Consider the following 23344-nt stretch of genomic DNA (forward strand, 5'->3'; position numbering starts at 1 on the left):
CCACAAGAAGGTTGGCTGAGTGGAAATTCTACAACTAGAAGGAAGGAGAAAAGCACACTGAGAATCACAGGAGCTGTGGAAGGCAGAGATATGGAGGCACACATGCAAAGAGGGCTGGCAACTGAGTATGTAGCTGGCTTTCTCAATCAGGAGGGAGACAAAGCTCTTGATTGCTCTAAACTCCAATTCTGGGCAAGACTCTGGGGACCCAGACTCATTCGGGAGAAACTGGACTGTCAGACAGTGGATGAAACTCAAGGGCAGCTTTTTCTCAGAGGTGCTTGCAGTGATTGCCTTGGGACACTGAGACCCAAGGGCTTCTTAGGTAAGGGTTGACTGGAAGCCATTGCAGTTTGCTATGCCCTGAGACTCCACCCCAACCAATCTGATTTTTGCATATGAATGGCCCGTTCCTCTGAATTCTAAACTTACCTAACAAACTGCAGCTAAATCAGTGAGACCCAGAACATCCAAAAGGCCCAAGGCCCTGCAGCAGCTTGCATTGCTTCACAGTGGAGCCTTATCTGGGCACCTTCAAAATCCAAACAAAGAAGAGGAATCTGCAGATCTCTCCATAGCTCCTGCTGGGTGGCCTCAGAAAGAGGCTAAATTAGCACCTCCTTTGAGATCCAAGAGCCAGTGGGATCAGAGTGGTACCACCCAGATTACAACTCACCAGAACCATAAGGGACACATTCAGGGGGCAGACTCAGTGAGAACCAAAGCCCCACTGAAGCAAGTCTTATTTCATAAGGATGTCTCCAGCACAAAGTTCTCCTAGCATAGATACAGATGATACTCACAGCCAACTGGCCTGGAGGTCAATTCCTCCCAGTGATACCAACAACAATCAAAGCTTAACTACAACAAAACTGTGCACATAGCCCATAAAGGGGTGCACCAAGAGTGTCCACCTTAGGTAATTGGAATGCTGAGCCACTGGGGCCTATATGGGAGATAAACAGGTCACAAATGAAAGAAATGGAGGAAAGCAAATAACTGGATATAGAGTTCAAACTCACCAGTTATAAGTTTTTCAAGAATTTTCTAGAAAAGGCCAATAAATTTAGTGAGACCCTCAAGAATATGAAAAAGGACCAACTAGAAATTAAGCATACACTGACGGAAATAAAAAAAATAATATACAGAGATCTAACAGCAGACTAGAGGATTGCAAGAATCAAGTCAAAGACTTGAAATACAAAGAAGTAAAAAACACTCAACCGGAAAAGAAAAAAGAATCCAAAAATATAAAGATAGTGTAAGGAGACTCTGAGACAATTTCAAGTGTAGCAATATCCAAATTATGGGGGTTCCAAAAGAAGAGAGAGAGCAAGATATTAAAAATCTATTTAAAAAAATAATGACAGAAAACTTCCCATGCCTGGTGAAAGAAATAAAATTACAAGTCCAGGGTGTGCAGATAACCCCAAACAAAAGAAATCCAAAGAGGGCCACACCAAAACACATCATAATTAAAATGTCAAGAGCAAAAGAAAAAGAGAGACGATTAAAAGCAGCAAGAGGAAAACAGTTAGTTACCTACAAGGGAGCACCCATACCACTGTCAGCTGATTTCTCAACAGAAACTATGCAGGCCAGAAGGGAGTGGCAAGAAATATTCAAAGTGATGAATAGCAGGAACCTACCACCAAAATTACTCTACCTAGCAAAGCTACCATTCAGAATTGCATGTCAGATAAAGAGCTTCACAAATAAGAAAAAGGTAAAGGAGTTCATCACCACCAAACCAGTATTATATGAAATGCTGAAAGGTATTTTTTAAGAAGAGGAAGAAGAAAAAAAAGTTGAAAATTATGAACAGCAAATACATATCTATCAACAAATGAATCTAAAAATCAATTGAATAAAAAATCTGATGAACAGAATAAACTGGTGAATATAATAGAATTAGGGGCATGGAAAGGGAGTGGACTGACAATTCTCAGGGGGAAAAGGGTATGAGAGCTGCAGGAAGAGACTGGAAAAAATTGTACAGGAGCTGTGGAAGGCAGAGATATGAGGACACCTATAGATGAGGACAGTGTGGGAGTTGGTAAGGGGAGAGGGTGAGGTGGGAACCAGTTGGAAGGGAGCTATGGGGTGTGGGGTGGGGAAGAGGAACAACTGTAATAATCTGAACAATAAAGATTTATTTAAAAAAAGATTTTACTCAAAAATAAATAAATAAAAGGTTCTAAGCACATAAATTATTATTTTCTCTTTTTGTGTGGTAATTCAAATGGAACTGAAAGTTACAAAGAGGATGAAAATAAATTAGAATAAAGATTATAGAGAAATTTCCAAATGATTGGGATGCATGCTTTAAAAGAAACAGGATAAGAGGACAGAGAATGAGACATTATGACAAAGGAAAGAGAAACTAAAGAGAATCCATAGGAAACAGAATGGTAACTGAGTTAGAAAAAGCAGCAGCAGAAACAGCAAATTAAAGAAATGAAAAATTAAACATTATTTCTTGTATAAGAAAACTTTGCAGCAATGATTTGGTTTACTGTATTTCTTACTCAGTTAGATAAACTTCACCTAAAATGCATTATTTTCAAACACAGTGATCTATTTTAAAAAATCAGTGGAATTAGAAAGGTCAAGGAGAAAGAAAACAGGGCAAAATATAGACAAAAAATTATTTGAAAACTAACTCCTTGAGAAAGGCAAATTTTAAAGTGTGTGAGCTTTGCAGCTGCAGGGGATTCCAAGGTGACTCAGAAAATGCACTGCAGAATTCTTTAATTTATAGACTCTCTGCAACAATTCCCAGATAATTACAAGTATTCAGAGGTAAGCTATGCCATTGTTTTCTGATGTCCAGTTCTATTGTCTTGTCCGAAGGACACCTACTCCATTGTATTTTATTCTTAATTAAAAATCAACAACCCAGCACAGTTTCCAAACCTTCTCAGCACTTAATGCTTCCACTTTGCTTCCGCAGTGCACGAATAATGAGCTTGAAACAAGTACTTCCTACCTCACCAAAGTTCAGCCACTTAAAAACTACCAAATTATCTCAAAAAGACTGAATGGTTAGTTTTCCTGAAACTCCAAGAGTCAAATCTATGAAATCTTAAGATGAGAAATATTTACATGTGATAACCAAGAAATACTTTGCACAATAATGTAGCAGTGATAAATTTGGGGAGTGAAAAAGGAAATATGAAATAAAATAATCTGTCCTTTTGTTCTCACATTTTCCAGGTTTACCACCTCAGAATTTCAAGATGCATGCTCTAAAGATTCTGTCTTCCATGGATGCCACCTAAATTTAGCCATGTTAATGTTGGTAATTAGTGGCACTTGACCACCTTTTAAGTTAGTCTTTGTTCTTTAAATCTAATAAAATGTGCCAAAAAAAAGATGTGCCATTTAACTTTGCATAATCTTGGTGTTTTTTTTAATGTGGTAAAATATACATAACAAAATTAAATTTACCATGTTAATCATTTTTAAGTTTTCAGTTCATTGACATTCAATACGTTCACATTGTTGTGCAACCATCACCACCACTCTTTTTATCTTCCTCAACTGAAACTTCATACCTGTTATAAAAAAAATTCCCAATTTCCCCCCTCTCATCAGGCCTCTGATAATCACTATTTTACTTTCTATCTCTATGAATTGAATACTCTGGCTAATTCATATAAGTAGGATCACATAGTACTTGTCCTCTTCTGATTGGCTTACTTCACTTATCATAATGTCCTCAAGGTTCGTCCATATTGTAGTTTGTGTCAGAATTTCCTTTTTAATTAAGATTAAATAATCTTCCATTATATGTATATGCCACTTTAAAAAATAAATCCATCCATCCATTGATGGGCAATTTAGCAACTCCCATCTCTTAGCTATTGTGAATAACACTACAATGATGAGTGTACAAATATCTCTTAGAAGTTCTTATATTCATATTCATTCTCTCCCCCTCACCCCCGCCGCCCCTAGGTAATAACATACTTTCTATCAGCCTGGGTTTTCCAGACATGGGGGAAGAGCACAGTATCAGAATCTCAGAAGATGAGATTTCAACAAACAGAAAATTGGTAGATAGGCTTCTTATTAAAACATGAAAATGAGATTCCTGTATATTCTTTAATGTATTTCCCATTTCTCAGGTTTTAATTGACATGTATTAACTGCTAGGTCTTCGCATGGTGAATATTGGTGAGATAGATATAAGACCTGTATCAGTTGACAAAAGGTACCATGGTGTAGACATAGACAATAGGGTGCTGAAGACCTGGGGCAGGGGCAGGCTAGAGAGGTTAATGGCGGGGGTCAGGGAGTGGGGAAGGAAAATATGTAATATTTTCAAAAGTAAAGAATAATTATTTTCTTTTAATTTAAAAAGGTACTATGGGGTTATTCATGAGAAATTACTTTCACTACTAGAATTGGCAATGTTTCTAAAAATGGCTGTGTACAGTTTTCCAGACACTTAAGCAGAGCCAAGAAAAGGTATCCTTGACAAAAGGTAGCAATATGATAAGAGAAGTATTAAGTGACTTTGGAGAATTTAGAATAAATATCATACTATTATGGCTAGAAAATATGCTGCCAAACAAAATGCCATGAGAAAGAAAACTCATCTGACAAGGTGTAAAAGGTCTTAGAAGTCATGTGAACTTGTTTATAGCGCAGTTGCTAAAAGTGTAGATCTGATATATAATATTTCAGTACAACCAAAATCTTTCACTCATAAATAGTTCTAATAGGTGTGAATCAAATGAGCAAGGTCGTTTTTCATGTGGCTATTTAGGGATGTATGACCTAATGAAAATTCAGAGCCTTACCATACCCACTCAGTCCTATCAGTCAAAACGAAGGCATGTAGCCCCTCCTGATTATGAAAGGGTTGGAAACATAGTCTAGTTGTGCACCTGAATACAAGGGAGAACTTCTGTATTAAAGCACATGTGTGTGACTCAATAAGCAAAATGATAGCGCTTAAAGTTTGTTCTCAAGCTTGAGGTGACAGGAGCAAAATAAAGTCAGAGAGAACATCTATGCTCTGCACAATGAACTAAAAGAGCTGGCAGAGCTCAATGGTGATCTTTACCTCTGCTGCTACCAGTATAGAGAATGGCTGACCAAATGCCAATGGGTCCTCTCTCTTGTCCCTGAACCAATAGTATATGGTGACTATCATACAACCAGCAGCAAATAATAAGATCTTTTATTATTGCTCCTGGGAGGCTAATTTTGAGCCCTTTTTCAACCCAGGCACAAATGACCTGGCTTTATTTTAGTTTCAGGTTTCATGTTGAAATGAAAAACAAAGGAATTAGATCTGCTCTGTGACATGCCTAAGGATATAAGAGCAGAAGGGAATTTGATCCCACGGAGAAGTTGATTGCATTTTCTTTCTTTTTTAACCTGTATGACATTTTGACAATTGCTTTTTCTGTTACTTCTAAAAAAAAAAAAAAAATAGCTTGAACTTACTATCAATATGTGTGTGTGTTTTTTTTAATCATTTACCCATATGTAAACACTTAAGACATACTTATACCCAGGCTATCAGAAAGCCTTCCATATCCTTCAAAGACATTCAAATATTGAATGCATTTGTCCAGAATATTATTTTTAAATGTAATGGATCAAAGAATAATAAAACCTGAGTATAAAATAAACTTTAGCTCTTCCTTCAATGAAAAATGAGTACCTTTGGCATCATCACAGACAGACAGATGTGAGCTTACTGTGAGGGAATCCAATGATCTTTGAAGAACTCAAAATGGCATTGAAATTGGGACTCAAAAGAACTGTTGGCCCAGAAAGGAACTCACTACGGACTGATTCATTTGCCTCTTAGCATAACCATTATGGCTTGATGCAGTTTAGGTTCTTACAAGGGTATTTCTTGGATCACATGATCTCACATATCTAGAGGAAATAATGAACAACATAAATAGACCCAGAAAAAGAGAATCAGCGATCAGACTCTCAAACCTCAGAGGGAAAGTAAGGGAGGATGGGGGTAAGGGGAAGAGATCAACCAAAGGACTTGTGTGCATACATATGGGCCTAGCCAGTGGCCATGGACAACGGGGGTTGGGGGAGGAGGGGCATATCTAGGGAAGGGTTTGGGATGGGAATGGGGGAATAAGGACAATTATGTGAGACCATAATCAATTAAAAAAATGTCATAGAGGTTAGGTTATAATACTATTCAAGATATAAGGTATAATTCTAAAATAGCAGTAGTAGTGAAAGAAGCACAGGTAAACTTTTAAAAAATTGCACCCCTTCCTCCATTCATTGTTAAAGTGATCATCAAATCTGGGTGGTTCAAATAATTATACATCTGTTTAACAACTGACTATATATATATATATATATATATATATATATATATATATATATATCTTCAGAGCTTGGTGTAACTAGTGGAGGGCATGTATGGGAAAAGTAGAGAATTAGGTAGCTACTCTAATTGGTATTGAGAATTGTAGGACTGATGATTTTTGAAGTTTGCAATATGTATGGGACACAATGATTTCTAGTAAGTTCCAGATTATTAATGGTGACTCCATTCTTTCAATTGGTCAAGTCCAGAAAATGTTGGAATCATACTTGATTCTGATCTTTCTCTCAGACTTCAAATATAATTCACAAGGGCACAATAAATGTGTTAAGTGAATCCCAGTTACATAATATATTAACTTAGGAAATAAATTAGAACCCTAAATTAACTTGAAAATGAATTAGAACCCCAAACTTAAATTACTTCCTTACATATATAAATAAGAATAATGATAAGAATAATAAGAATCAGCTCAAAATGTTGATGAGGTTGTAAAATTAATTATATAAAATCCTATCTAGTTAGCAAATAGTAGGTATTCAAATAATATTGGTTCTAAAATTTGTCATTTATTTTCAAGTTTTCTCTTGAAAATGTCATCTCCAGAATGATAATTTTAAATTGTAGTAAGTTCAGCTACTATAAAAACCTATTTTTCCCCCATTCTTGAGAGATGCAATACAACCCTCAGCTAAATCGCACCAATAAAACATTTAACTCTAAGGGTATATATCAAACCAGGTTATTCGTTACATTTGTTATCCTTCCAGAGCCTTTTGTTTTCCCTTCCCCTTCTACATTCTTCAAGTGGAAGAAAAGAAGACCACTCCACTAGCCTATGTCCAAGACTTCAGATGTTTTGTGAGTTCCTTCGGATATGAGCATCTCAGTTTCTAAGAACAAGTAGAAATAGGACATAGTCAGCCAATTGAGAAATCTCAGGAGACTCCTCATCCTTTACTATTTGCTTCGCTCTTTTATTTAAATGAATGGATTGGGACCTTTCCTAACTGCTTCACCCAAGCTTGATATTAATTTAACTTTTAAGAGCCAGCATAACTGTGGAAGTTAATTACAATAGTTATGTTTCAATGCTAACATGGTTAAGAAAAGTCACAACTCTTTGGAGAGCCTAAGATATTCTATAGTAATACAAGAACCCCCAAAAGCTCAATAACTTAACAAAATGAAGCCTTATTTCTGTCTCAGGCTACATGTCCATCCAAATCATTCCAGAAACCGGGACTGATTGATGGAATGCAGAAACTTGCTGTTTATACTATCTCATTTGCAGATAGAAGGCATGAAAATAACTCAAGCCAAAAGAGACATTTTGCCTGCGGTGCCCAGATATTTATAATAAAACCAGTGGCCCAGTGTATGGAATTCATGCATGGGTGGGAGACCCCTCAACCCAGCCTGCATCTTCTCCAATCTGGGACCCCTCGGGGGATGTCGAACTGCTGGTTTAGGCCTGGCAGTCAGACATCCATCTCACAATCCGGGACTACTGGCTCCTAACTGCTCACCTGCCTGCCTGTTTGATCGCCTCTAACTGCACCCCCTGAAAGTCTGATCACCCCTAACCGCCTCTGCCTCCTGGCCTGGTCGCCCCCAACTGTCCCCACCACCACCACCACCAGCCTGGTCAACCCCTAACAGCACTCCCTGCCAGCCTGATTACTTCTTACTGCCCCGCTCCACCACTGGACTGATCATTCCTAACTGCCACCCACCCCACTGGCCTGGTCATCTCCAACTGTCCCCCACTGCAGGCCTCATTGCCTCATACAGCCTGCTATTTAGTCGTTTGGTTGTCCCTCTAACCCCTGACCAGAACAGCTGGCCTGGTCACCCCACAAGCCTGCTGTTCAGTCGTTATAATGATGGTGTCCTGAACAATTTGCATATTCCTCTATTATTAGTATAGAAGATTGAGATTTAGCACCCACTAGGACACATGTGTCAAACACAAGGCCCGCGAGCCAAATCCGTCCCGCCAGGCCTTGCAATGTGGCCTGCACCGCGCTGTCATCACTGCACTCCGCTGTGTTTCCATCACAATGACAGTTTATGACTGTTCAGTAAACCATTCGGCCCGCGATTTAGGCTGGATTTTAGATGTTGGCCCCTTCTCTGATTGAGTTCGACACCCCTACACTAGGACATCAGTTTGTATAGGCAAAAAATGAGTTTGTCTTCTGCATACCCTAGAGTAGCTATAAGAAGGTACCCCCGAATACACTCACATTGGGAGTCAAGTGTGAATTTTATACTGCAACATGCTGTGCAGACTTATAGCCTAAGAGCATAGGCTGCATCATATAGCCTAAGTTTGTTATATATAATTTTAAGTTCCAGTAATGCAGTCAATATAAAAAATAAAAAAAGAGGAAAATAAGCTAAGTTAACTAATATACAACTACTCTTTAGAGAGATAATATTAATTTCATTCAGAGATTAAAAGCATATCACATTTTTAAAATATTGTTTATTTCAAATAAGCCATTTTTCAATGAAGCAGAAAATAAAAGGCAAGCGAGCATGACATTTATTTTCCCTGTTTTAACTGTTTCCATAGAGACCTAGGGTTCTGAAAATTTCTTTCATAAGATTCTTCATGTTCAAAGTTGGTTTCCATGTTAACATTTTGTTGGGCTGCAAGAATACCATAGGAATTAACTAACACTCAGATCAATAATGTTTTTTTTTTTTAATTTGGAAATAAATTATTTACTCACTAAGAACTTCACATGTGAGAAGTAATTTAAATTTTAAACTCAGGTACATGGAGTTGGACTAATTTTTATCCTTTAAAAAATGAATACAACTTGAGACTAAATTATCATGTACCTAAATACATCCAGTATATCCGTCATGTTACTGTATCCACCACAAATACCTGTACAGGTTTATCACTATCTTGCTTTTTTTTATTTATAACTAGTAGCCCATCATGTGATATTTTGTGCAGTAAACTGCGCATCACTTCCACAGGAGCCAGCAGGAACCAGGCTGCTCATGCTGCCTGCTCTCAGTGGCTGCCTTCCCCTCCCCCCGCCTCTCTGCTGGGACTGGGGGACTCCAGCAGGGCTGAGAGGACTGGGAGCCACCATCTTTGTGATGGAGTGACAGTTAATTTGAATATTACCCTTTTATTAGGATTTTTTCACATATATTTAAACTGAAGCAATATTTTGCTAGGTTTTGTGGTTTAACATAGAGTATAACATGGCATGCAGTATTCTGGGATTTGTTTTTTTTTCACTCACATTATTACTAAGATTCATCCACATGTTTCATATATGTCCCTGGTTTATCATGTTCTCTGGGTGACTCGAGTACAGTTTGTTCACTTTTCCGTTCTGTACCTGGGCATCTGGGTCTGGATCTCAGTTGCTTTAACACCATACACACCTAATCCTGACTCCATACTTTTGTGAACTTGTCTCTTAGTTGCCCAGGCCCTACCTTCAAGTATCCTCACCTAAGCAGCATCGTGATAAATTTCTAATATTATCATTTCTTTATATTTATTGATATTGGTTTATGATATATTAGCTTTCTCTCATCATTGGGCTATTTATTTATCAGAAATACAGTTTCTATTAGAAAAAGCAGGAAAAAAAGTGGATCATTTCTCTTTATTACTAACTGCAAGAACAGAAGTTTTTTTAGGGGGTCTTACCTGGATTCTAGAAAAGGAAGCCTGACACAAGAGCTTATGTTGTATGAGTTCACTATGTATGCCATTCCCAGAAAAACCAGGGTCTTGGAAAAGAGAGGATCAGGATCAGGGGAGGAAAAGAGGGAGAATAAAGATTATGTGCCTTACTGTCCTGTAAGCCCTGACAGTTGGCTCTTCTTTTTTGCAATGCAAATGCCTCATTAAGCTTTGACTGGCAAGGCATTCACCTCAGAGAGCCATCAGTGTCATGAAGGTTATTTTAATAAACACATTGCAGGCACATGACTAGAAATAGAGCTAGCTTGCTTTTTCTCTTCCCTGCCCTTTAAATCCCCACTGTTATGTATTAAATTTACCAATAAAGAGGGAGCCCATGAAACTCTAGGCCCCACCCTTACTTTCAGCAAAAGCAGAATCCCCAACCCAAATTCTCTCTACTGGCTAGTAATAAACTCCCCCACACCACATATTTGCTTGTATTTCCTGTTAGGAAGACAATGACTTCTTAGCAACCATAGGAAGAACATACAATCACACACACACACACACACAATCTTAACTGAACTGAAATTTATGTAACCTTCTGCCTTCGTTTCCTTGAAATTTTTCAGTAGCTGCTACTCTAGACAAGACTTCAAAACTATTTTTAAGTCATAAACCATTGAACATTGATAGCTGCACTTGTGTCCTCTTACATTTGAAATTCACAAACCATCAAGCGTTGCTGAAAATAAGCAGAAAGGCTGCCTTTTTTGGACTGCTTCTTGCACTTACCCTAACCAGGTTGTGAACTCACAGCCTAGATTATGTGTCCTGACTGGGAATCAAACCTGTGACCATTCAGTTATGAGTCTATGGGACAATACTCCTACCAACTGAGCCACACTGCCCAGGGCTTCCTCCTCCTTTCTAATATTATTACCTTTTTAACCTTTATGTGATATTTTAGGAAATAGTACCCTATTCTATAAAAGAGTTTAATATCCTGCATCCACTTGCCTATTGGTGATCTTATTCATAGGTTTGTGACCTTTTGTTCTTTCTTTCACATGGCATATTTGTATATTTGAATATTTCTTACAATGTTGGTCTTCTGATGATAAATGCTCTTAGCCTTCTTCTGTATATCTAAAAAAGTCTTTATTTCTCTTTCCTATTTAAAGAAGAACATTGCTAGATATACAATAGTATTCATGGCTGGCAATTTCTGTTTCTGATTGATGTTTGGGGGTTTTTAGGACATATTCCCAGAAGTGGGATCGCTGGGTCAAATGGAAGCTTTTATCTCTACAAGTTAAGGAAAGGTCAGAAGGGGCACTTGCACCATTAAGAAGCCATGAGAGGCCTTGAGTGGTGTCTCATCTTTGACCTCTGCTGGTGAAACATTTCCTGGTATTGAGCCTCTTCCCACTTGAGCTTGCTGTCAATTTAGATAGCTCCTTAGATTCGATTACTCACTATCTCCTATTGATTCACTTCTCAATGACTGATAATATGAGACAAGCTGTTTGTAAATGTTTTCTGAACAAAATTTGAGGCGAGCCAATAATTCTGCTCCAAATTTCATAACTGTGGAGTCCAAGGTTCAGATTGCTGTAAAGACAATTCAGAGAGTTCCTATCACTTATAATTCACTTGACTAACAGTATGTGGCTGACATTTATTAAGCAATGTTTAATAGGAGCCAGATGCCTTATTGGGTGATTTGTAAACATGTTGTTTAATCATTATAACCTTGAGACACTGGTATCAGGACTAAATGATGTAGGAATTGTTTGTGGTGATGGTTACACAGTTATGTGAATATACTAAGAAATATTAAATTGTACAATTTAAATGAATAAATTATATGTATGTGGAGTATGCCTTAATAAAATGGACTATAAAGTCAGTTTGAGTTCTTTTTCCTTTTCTACCTTTGCTGGGCAGATAATCCATAAATCCTCTAATGCAATGTTATTCCCTTGGGATCTTCATTCTTACCACACCCATACTCCCACTCTCTCTCTTAACAACTAATAGGCATTTCCCTCCATAATTGCCCCACTTGTCCCTGCTTCTGAGATTCTTTTTACCTACTTCTCTCCCTGAATACTTTTCTGGCATATATCCATATCCCTAAATCGTATAGTCATGTTATAAAAGTCAAGGTTCTACTATGTACCCATCACTGAGCAAGGCAATGGAGACATTTAAAACATAATAAATGAGCCCTAGGCAGTTTGGCTCAATGGATAGAGTGTAGGCTCTGGATTGAAAGGTCTTGCATTCGATTATGGTGAAGGGCACACATGTCCAGGTTGTGGGCTCAATCCCAAGTAGGAGGCATGCAGGAGGCAGAGAATGATTCTCTCTCATCATTGATGTTTCTATCTCTTTCTCCCTTTCCCTTGCTCTCTGAAATCAATAAAATCATATTAACAAATTTTAAAGAAATATAATACATGAGTAAGAGAATACATGAAAACATTCTTTGATAATCTGATAGGAGGAAATTCTTCTTCGTAATTCTCTAACATTTTATCAGAGTATCTTTTATAGCCTTTATTATCCTCAATCATGTCTTATAATTGTTTGCATCCATTATGAATTGAATCCTCTTTGCTTTTCTGTGGACTTCTGATACAGACTCATGTTTAATTGCCCATCCCCCAAACTGCATGTGCTCTAAGCTGAACATTACAAATATTTCATAAATAATTTGATTAAAGTTTGAAAAATAAGTAAATGGGTACCGTAAACATCTACTAATTTTTATGAAACTTCAATTCATAAAAATTTATTCCAAAATATCAAATCTTGATGGATTTATTTCATACTTTCTTTCTACACTCATGTATTTATCAGTTTGTTCATTCCCATAAGTTACTTTTAAAAAAAACACCAAGTGCCTGACACTGTAAGGAATGAGAACATGGAGGTGAATAAAAAGACCTAAACTTGGATTAAAATTAGTTTGGATAAATTGATATATGAATAATAAATCCATATTGAGTGAAAATATCTTCAAAATTATGTAAAGGGATATATGATTTATAACAGAAGGACTTATTCTGCTGTGAGAGGAGACCAATAGTGAAAGAAATGGTTTTGACCTGCTATAGGGGTGGGGATAGGGGTAATCTACTCAAAAGGAATAAACAGATTCAGAGTCAGGAAGAGAGCTTAAGTGTGATTAGAAACTTTCAGATATGCAATAGTATTGGAATACAACTGCAGATAGGCATCCTATATAATAAAAGGTTAATATGCAAATGTTCTCCTTGGGAATTTGACCAACTGGGAGTTCGGCCGCTCACTATGATGTGTGCTGACCATCAGGGAAGTGGTACAGAATGAAGAAAGGCCCCAGCTGGCAGCAGGCAGCCAGGGGAAGGAAGGCCCTTATCAGCTCTGATCACTGGCCAGGCCTAGGAACCCTACCCACGCATGAATTTTGTGCATTGGGCCTCTAGTGTTTAATGAATAGTAGGTGGTGAGGCCAAAGACATAGACAATGACTATATTGTGGAGAACCTAAATATTATGTTAAAGATATTTTAATCTAGGAGCCAGAGAAGTTTCCTGTCCTCCAAATCACATGACACTTTACTCTGATCATCATAATTATTTCCATAAAAACCTTACTGAGAGTATTCTGCTAACATTTTTTTTCTAAATTAAAGTTTTAAAAATATTATATTGATTTTCTATATTATTAACTTCAAAGATAGACTGCTGGGTTTGGATTTTGGTTCTGCCCTTTATTATTTGAGTGACTATGACCAAATTATTTATATGGTATGAGTTTCAGTTTTGACATGCGAAACTGTCATTAAAAATAACATCTACCAAGCAGATTTTTTTTAAATGGGGACTGAATTAGTGAATATATATGTAAAGAACATATAAAAATGCCAAACATGTAGTAAACACGATACCATTTCAGCATTTCCTATCCAAGAGGAAAGTGAGATTCTTCACCTTCACATGTTGCAATAGGTTAAAAATACTTTTTATTGCATTTTATAGCATTGCATCATGTAAGCATTATTATAAGGTGATTGTTATGGTATTTCAATGATTTTCTTTTCATAATTTCTGCCTAAGAGTCAGTTTTCAGTCTCAGGGTTGTTCCTTTAAGATAATGTTTTTCTCCTGCCTTTCCCCTCACTGCATCCTATTTCTTTTGAGAATTATGTGTGTTTTTGTTTTCCAACAATCGTCTGTGACAAACCTGTGCACTGTATTCTTTGTGTTTGTTAGTCTTGAATTTCATAGGGCTTCTGAAAATAAAATGTTTAGTCATTATCTCTTCAAATACTTTTCTACTCTCTTTTTCTCCTGTCTTACGAGAAAACTACATTTAGACATTTGTTATATCTTTACACTTTTATTCACACATCTCCAAAGCTCATTTCTATGTTTTCTTTCCTTTTTTATCTGTGTGCATCAGTTTGGCATTTGTATTGATAATTCTTTCAGTTAACTTTTTCTGCTTTTTGCTGTATGTGGTATTTTGTTAAATTCTTAACAATGTCTTCATATAAGCGATGCCTTTTAATTCTAGAATTTGATTTTTATTCCTTATTTGAAATTCTGATTCTCCATCATTTAATTTATTTACTTCTATTTGTTTCTATTGTAAATTTATTTTAAATCTCTTGCCATGTATTAAATAAATCTACATCATTTAAATTTGTTTTTGTTTTCTGTTTCAAATCTTGGTTTTCATTTATGTATTCCTATGTTTTGTTATGTGTAGTAAATTTTGATGCCAGAAACTGTGTTTAAAAGAATTTCAAAGGGTCCAGGTATTAGATTCCTCCAGAGAGGGTTCACAATTTCCTCTGCTTGGTTAATAAAGTGATGGAAGAACCTGACTGTCAATTCAAGAATGTGGTCAAGGCAAGAACTGTTCACAGTACTGCAGGTTCAATCTACCTCTGATTTATGCCTAGCCATATATAATACTGAAGTGATAGCCAAGTGTAATGTATAGGGTTCTTCCCTGTAATAGTTTCTAATCGCTAATTTGTGTTTCATGAGACTGCTGAAAAAACATTCAATATGTTAGTAGGATTACATATAATTGTTTAGTATCCACATATCATAGCCCCTGATTTCAGCAAACGTCCTGAGGATAAGCCCAGACTTGTACGAAGGTCAATGTCTAAAAAAAAACCACGCTACTTTTTATTTTTCCTGTGCCTTTTCAAATGCCCTATCCAAGGTCTAAATTTGAACCTCAATTATTGGGAGTAAGAATGAGCAAATCCCTGAGGGAAATATGTCTGCAGAATTAAGTGCACCTAGTTGAGGTTTATGACATCCAATAAATTAGTCTCACAAGTTTTTATTCCCTCAGCACCTAACCATTATTCTCCTATAAATATTTCCTCCATTTTACCCAATGTTTGCTGTTGTTCTTGGTGGAAGTTATACATTGCTGCTAGCTTAGTCCTTCCTACTTTGTAATAGAATTATAAATAAAACTTTTTATTTTTGATACATTATTCTATTTTCTCATGAATAAAACTAAGTTAAGTAGTATATAATATGCTAAGGAGAACACTGCCAATGTACCCATCAATATAAAATGACTTCAACAAATTGAAGATTACTTATATAATTCTTATTGCTAAATCATGTAATCCCACCAAATTGAAGCATCTATAAGAATAAGACCAATTTTTAACTTTTAAGGGTACAAAGATCCAGAAATTATACTTCTAAAAGTCCATTTCTACAAAGCTAAAATATGTTAGCACATTTCCATTTAAATAGATTCAGCTTTAAGTTAATCTAAAAATCTATCTTCTAAATAATGTGGAAGATACTTTTATTATGTATTAAAATAACATATTAAAATAATCTCAGATTTTTGCACAAGTATGTAGTAAAAACAAAATGCAAACTAAGCATAAGAAGTACCTACTAAAATAAGTTAATTGACATAAAAATCCTTTCAGAAAAAACTGCACATTACTCACCATTTTATGTTCCTAATACTTAGGTATATGTGATTCAGACATAAATTTTTAATATTATCCTCATTTTATTTTTAAAAAATCATCTTGTTTTAAAGAATTGAACAGAATGAATATTTCATCAATCTAATGCTTTATATCAAAAGGAATTAAATACTTAACATTTTAGTAGGTAGATTCTGTGGTTTGGGCTATAGTTTTTCTCTCTCCTTCTTCCTTTCTGTCTTTTCCTGGTAGATGTGAATTTTGATACTGAATTCCTTTTGAAAAAAACATAACTTCTGTTATTCTTATCTAGAACACATAACAATGTATTTTGGCAACTTAAGAAGTTCTAACTTCTGAAACATGTTTATACAAATAAGGAAAGGAAAAAAGTTATTTGGAGTCTCAGCAGATAGTTTCAAGTTTCAAACTCCTTTTCTCACTGTAATACTGATAGCTAATCAAACTGTAGCTTTCTATTTTATAAAAGTGATATCCCTAGCTTGATTATCTAATAATAGTTGCTGTTATTCTTGTCATCATCACTTTTGTTACTAATATTTATGTTATACAGATTTGGCAAAGTGCCTAATCAAAATCTTAATGAAAGTAGGTAAAACTAAAACTGTGACAAGTGATCTCAAAAGACATAAGAGAAAGACCTTGGGTGAATTGACTTAGTCACAGAAATCAAAGATCTTTACATTTTTCCACATCCATTGTTTCCTCTGCATGTTGCCTTCTACTTCTGGAGACTATAGAACCTCAGTTTTCATCTTTTGAGAAAAGTAAATATGCAACAATGAATATCGAAAATAGGACTATAGAGAAATATGAGTGCTGGGGATATACCATAATTATGGCAATAAGTAAAATTTATAGAGCATTATTCCCAATACCAAATGAACCATCAAAAAACCACTTAGACACCTTAGTATTATTACCCAAACCATATAGAGGACCAACTAACTGCTGAGAGGTTTCCTAGCTTGCCTACATTTTCAGAGCCAGTAACTGTTGAAACTGGATTTTAAGCACAAGCAATTTCACTTGCTTCACTTTTAATTATTCATTCTCTTCCATTCCCAGTAGAGTTCACTCCACTGGCATAGTGGCTTTTGCATACGTATTTTCCGGCATATGAGACGACTTTTGAAAGGGAAAAAAAGTCAACCAAAAATCGGGGGCAAAAGACCAAAATTGCACAAAAATTACCTGCAGATCTTGACGGCAAAGTAAGTCTTTTCTTTGAAGTGGGGGTAGTCTTATACAGCGAATATAGGCCTAAACATATGTTTTAACTGTAAAATTAGGGGGTCGTCTTATATGCCAGAAAATACAGTATGTTTCACAGTCTACATGATTCAAAACTGTGAAAGAAATTAATAATAAGCTCTATTATTGAGCTTCAAAAGACTACTTATTTCACATCTTCTAACTCACTAAAGAACTCAGTTCAGAAAACAATGTGCTACTTGGGGGCAGATGGGTATCAGGAGAGATTATAGGAAACATTTTGTTTGTTTTAAATGTTTAATTGTTTTTAATGTCTCTATAAAACATCAATCTTCCTGCAAAACACCATAGGAAACTATGACATGAAAACCTCCATTAATTTGCTTAATCTTGAAATAATTGAAAGTGCATGCCTTTCTTGATTACACTATATTCACATTTCATTTAGCATAGTAAATCCCACAATTTAACAGTAATACTCAAATGAAAACGATGATGAAAAATTTGAATTTGTAAGACTCCTAAAAATTTCTTATTCCTTTTTACGATTGTACTTTGAAGTATTTGAATATTTATGAATCCCTCATAGTAAATTTGGGGAACAAAGAATAAATTGTTATTGCATTCAGACCACAAAGCCAGGCAGAAAGCAAACTGCATTGAGAAATAATGAACCACTCAGAGAGAAACTGTCTCTAGTTTTGCCTGTTTAAGACTAAAAAGTAAACTTATTTTGAATATATAAACTTCGTAAAATTTTAAAACACATGAGTATCCTCTCACAATGCTGGCTCAGAATAATCCTGTTAGCTGTTGCTTCACTAACTGAGGCATACTGAACATGTGCTAACTTCTCTATAAACGAGCTATTACCAAGTTGCCATAAAGTGATTTATTAAAATGAACAATCTTAAGAATTTATAGCAGAACTTCTCTGTGCAAAATAAACAGAAAAACATAAAATTCCCTATTTTATAAGAAATGTGACATCTGACAACTCAACTCTCACAGAGAATCAAATTCATACTTCAACCACAATCATTTGATTTTCATATTATTCTCAGCAATGAAAGAAAAATGCAGATTAAGCAAAAGATTTGTTATTGTAAAAGACAAAAATTCAAGACTCAAGATCTTTTTTCTTTTTTTATGGGTGGGGAAAGGAAGACTTTTCTTGCTTTATCTGTGGACTGGCACTGAAATGAAACAAAAGCCAAAGAACTTGGATGCATAACCCATGGACACAGGCAATAGTGTGGTAAAGGCCAGAGGCAGGGGAAGTTGCAGGCTGGAAGGGGTCAATGGGAAAAAAAAAAAAAAAGGAAAAAAAGGCATCTGTAATATTTTCAACAATAAAGAATTTTTTAAAAGAATCTCTTTTTTTAAACTCTAAGCCATCAAACGTTTCTTCCCTTAAATGTCTCTGCGTAAATAAAATTTAAAATATTCCATCTGTGCCAGCACCACTTTTACAAAAAACTGATCTTTCTTTCAGAAAAGTAAGTCTAGAGAGAAGTGTGGATATGAAGTGTTTATGGCACCATTAGTAACAAAAGATAGATTGATTTGGCACTTCTTGGTAACTTAGTTCATGAGGAAGCTGCACCCACTTTTTCTGTACTTTTCATCTGTTTCTGTAGAGAAAATAAATGCACAGCAGGAGAATGTGATTCCCAGTCAGTGAACCTGAGTTTTTAACCTTCGTCTGTGCCCAAACCAACCATCTTTTGGACTTTGTGTTCATCACAGCAACATCCAAGTTTTAATATCCCCTCATAACAAAGCAAGGACTCCTGTATAAGAAATGACTGACTTCTAATTTAGGCTCCCTCTCCTCTCTGGGCCTCTTGGTGAAAGACAAAGGTAGCAATGTTAAATGACACATAACTTCTCTGCCACATTATCTAGCAGGGTTTATGTAAATATCAAGTGAAGTAACTCCCTGATTCCACCTCCCCATGGCACCCTTTCCTTCTGCTTGTGAACACCCATTACACTGCAATGAAATGTTCCGTGTAGCTCAATTTCCAGGTTGTTGAACAGTGCCTGAGAAATGAGACATTCACTGAAACAATTAAATGCTTAGTTCTTTTAATTACATTTAAAGCATCTAACATAGTTTCTGACATCAAAAATAGACCCAGAGTCATAGAAAATGAATAGACTGTTGAACCTTAGACGGAAGGCAGGGGAAAATGATTGGGAAGAGATCAACCAATTAACTTGTATGCATATATTTATAATCCCTGAACACAGACAATGCGATGGTGAGGAATTGGTGTGTGTGTGTGGGGGGGGGGCGGGGGCGTTAGGAATTGGGAGCAGGCTGGAAGAGGTTAATGTGGGGAGGAAAGGGGCACCAATGCAATATTTTCAACAATAAAGATTTTTAAAAAGCGTTCGTTAAAAGAAATTATTATTTCTTGTTCCTCCATAAATTAGCGTGCTTAAGCAGTCTACATAACATCCACAAATAAAGGGTGATAGATGAGAAATTAGCTATTATTCTAAAATCCACTCATTCAAAATAGTTTCTTGAGCTTCACCTTTGTACTGGACATTATACTCACAATGGAAGAAAAATATACTCATAATATGTATTTTTGTTTGTTTGTTTAAGCGGGAACCACTACCTCTGTCCTAGGAACTATCTCCTCCACAAAGGCAGAGATGAGCCTCTTAAGCAATCAGATTTTCACCCTGTGATCCTACTTCTATTTATCAGAGTTGATGGATTAACAGAGCAGTCAGCTGGCCCAACAACTATCCACGTAATTATCCCTCTCCAGAGCTAGTCTTTTAGTGTCTGCAAAAATTACAACTACAGTGATGACTCTTTTGAGCCATGATTCGGGTATCTTCTGACTCCTGCAGACAGAGCCTATTCCAGGAAGGCTGGAGTCAGATGGAGGATGTGGAGGGAATGGAGGTGCACAAAGACAAGAAAGAGGAGGCCAAAGACATTCCTAAAAGATTCCACTACTGCTTCCAACCCTCCTGTGCACTCTTCAGCTTGGGTCCATTAAGTCTCTGTCAATTTAAACCTTGGAACAAATTCCTCTTCTGGTTTGTTTTTGTTTCTAGTTGAAAGAGGAACACATTCAAGCATATTTATTCAACTTCCAAAAAAGAGGGATTTCAGGATGGAGAATGAATGTCACAGACTTTTCTCTAGTATAAGGTGACCAGATGTCCCGCTTTTGGTGGGACAGTCCCAATTTTTAACAATTTGTCCCACATCCTGTGGCATTTTAAAAATGTCCTGATTTTTGCAGGACAAATTGTTTAAAAAATTGGGACTGTCCCGCCAAAAGCGGGAGGTCTGGTCACCTTACTCTAGTACCTCAAAAGCAAATCCCTATTTACCATCTTCTATTATTGCTCTTGATCATATGTGTATCCTTGAAATACTAGATGGTGTTTTTATCTTTAATTTCCCTTTTAAATTATTGATCATAGAGGTCATTGATTTTATTATAATTTAGTTAGGATGGAGAGGATTTGGAAGATGACTGCATAGTTATACTCACCACCTCCCACACACACATCAAAATTACAACTAAAATACAGAACAACCATCATCCAAAACTGCTGAGAAACTGGCTGAATGGAAGTCCTACAATGAGAGGAGTCAAGAAGAAAGCACACTAAGACTGGTAAAAGGTGCAGAGGCATGAAATGGGCTGGGCTGGCACCCTCGTGTGCTGTTTTTGTTGTTGTTGTTTGTTTGTTTTAATCTGGAGGGAGATCATCTCTGTGGAGGCTGCCTGGAGGGGCAAGGGGTCCCACACCCGACCCCCAGCCTAGGGTCCCAGAGCTGGGAAAAGAAGTCCCTATGGGCAGTAAGACCTTTGGCTGTAAATACCAGTAGGGATTGGGGCTCAGTGACACAGAGGTTGCTGGAGGCCTAGCTGTTCCTCTTAAAAGGCCGGCATCACAAACTGAACTTACAAGGTTCTGCTTCTGCGAGCTCCAGCACCAGGTCGAGGCTCTGTGGAATACAGACGCTTCCAAGGAGGAACTAGATTGCCTGGCATCGGGGCAGGAACTCCTGGGCAGCTTTCTCCCAAATGGAGGTGCTTGCAGGGATCATTGTTCCTATGCTGGGACCGCCCTAGTCACAGGGCTGACTGGCAGCCATTTCTGTTTGCTCTGCCCTGGTGATTCCCTAAAACCCCGCCTCATCCAATTCACAACCTCACCCAAGCTGCATGCAATGGCTTTTGATACGAATTGCCCTTCCTTGCTCAGGGCAAAATCTCTCAAACAAACTGCAGCTGGGTCAGGGAGTCCCAAACCTATTAATAAAAGGCTCAAGCCTGCTTTGTTTCAGAGCCGGGCCTCATCAGGGCATTTCCAAACCCGATATGAAGAGGATGAATCTGCAGATCTCTTTGTTGCTCCTTCTGGATGGCCCCAGGCAGTGGCTAACTTTGTACCTCCCTGGAGACCCAAGAGCCGGTGTACCCAGTGGTCAGTGTCAGACTGTACCAGATTACATTCACATCCATAAGTGACACACTCAAGGAGCAGACTCAGTGAGCACCAAAGCCCCACTGGAGCTAGTACTGCTCCATAGTGTTGTCTCCTGCACTATGGAGCTCTTTTACTGTAGCTCTCTTACTGTATTATAGTTGAAGCTGGTCCTCACAGCCAATTGGTCTGTAAGTCAATTCCTCCCAGTGACACCAACAGCAATCAAGTACCAACAACAAGACTGTGCTCAGAGCCCACAAAGGGGTGCACCTAGAGCTCCCAGCTCAGGTGCCTGGGGAGGCTGAGCCATTGGGCCCCATAGAACACCTACTACACAAACCATTATATCAACTCAAAGAGACATAGCAGCTCTACCCAGTACATAGAAATAAACACAGGGATGCAGCCAAAATGCAGAAACAAAGAAACCTGTCACAAATCAAAGAAATTGAAGAAAGAAAACTACTGGGTATGGTTATAAGGTTACTCAAGAATCTTCTAGAAACCTCCAAAAAAAATGGAAAAGGAGCAGTCAGAAATTAAACATACACTGACTGAATTAAAAAATAATATACAGGGATTCAACAGTAGAGTAGAGGATTCTGAGAATCAAATTAATGATTTGAAATATGAGGAACCAAAAAACAACTAACCAGAAACCAAAAAGAAAAAAAGAATCCAAAAATATTTGCCTTTCTACATTTTTAATCCCAATAAACGTATGTTCTCTGAAGCAACCTTAAATTAAACTAAACAGTTTTTAATAACTGACAATCAAATAATCAATTACAGATGTGGCTTCATTGTATTAAATCAATCACATGATGAATCTTCTATTCATTGTTAATATGGTGAACTAGCAATTAAGCATTGACATTTACCTGCAAAGTTGAATACTAAATTACTCATTTCTCATAGCTGTCACACTTGTACTATTAACTAGTATTAGTTCATTTGCAGCATTATTCTCACTGCAGCAATTACTGCTCTAAACTTAAATTAAATTTACTGTTCCCAGGAGAAACTGAAGTATATAGTGCTACTTTGTGTTTATGTGATTCAGCTTTTCTTCTTCTCCCTTTCTCCCTTCCTCCCTCCTATCCTTCTTTTCTTCCTTCCTTCATGGAAACCATGACTAAATATACTCCATTTATTTTTCTTTCATTTAAAAAAAAAATGTGGTTGTTGTTGGTTTTTTTACATTTGAAAATAAGATTTTTAGATTTACAGAAACCCCTCACCTGGTTTCAATTCCTCCTATCATTAACATTTTACACTGTATACATTATATGTGTTTCCATGAAGCAACCAACTTTGGTACGTTATTATAAACTAAACTCTAAACGTTACTTGAATTTAACCAGCTTTTCTGCCAAAACCCTTGTTCTATACTAGACCTAATTTGGATAACACAGCACACATTTATTCATCATGTCTCTTTAGTGTCTCAAATTATTTGACAGCTTCTTAGGTTTTTCTTGACCTTCACTGTTTTAAGGAAGACTGGCCAAGGATTTTGTAGAATGTCATTCAAGTTAAAATTGACTGGTATTTATCAGGATTAGAAAAGGTTTTTGGATTTTTAGAAAGAACACCAGAATATAGTGCTCTTCTTATATTATCATATCACAGGCTATGTGATATTACTGATGATGTTTATCATAATCA

General features: G+C 36.7%; 1 long non-coding RNA gene across 1 annotated transcript; it reads left to right on the plus strand.

Annotated features, from left to right (window-relative positions):
* The first annotated feature begins 822 nt into the window (after positions 1-822).
* LOC123651888 lies at positions 823-22031 on the plus strand. The gene is made up of 3 exons (XR_006740872.1): positions 823-919; positions 4408-4417; positions 21977-22031. It is a non-coding gene; the product is annotated as an uncharacterized LOC123651888 (long non-coding RNA).
* Positions 22032-23344: the final 1313 nt, after the last annotated feature.

Source organism: Pipistrellus kuhlii, unplaced genomic scaffold (assembly GCF_014108245.1).
Source record: "Pipistrellus kuhlii isolate mPipKuh1 unplaced genomic scaffold, mPipKuh1.p scaffold_m20_p_9, whole genome shotgun sequence".
In the NCBI taxonomy this organism is placed as follows: Eukaryota; Metazoa; Chordata; class Mammalia; order Chiroptera; family Vespertilionidae; genus Pipistrellus; species Pipistrellus kuhlii.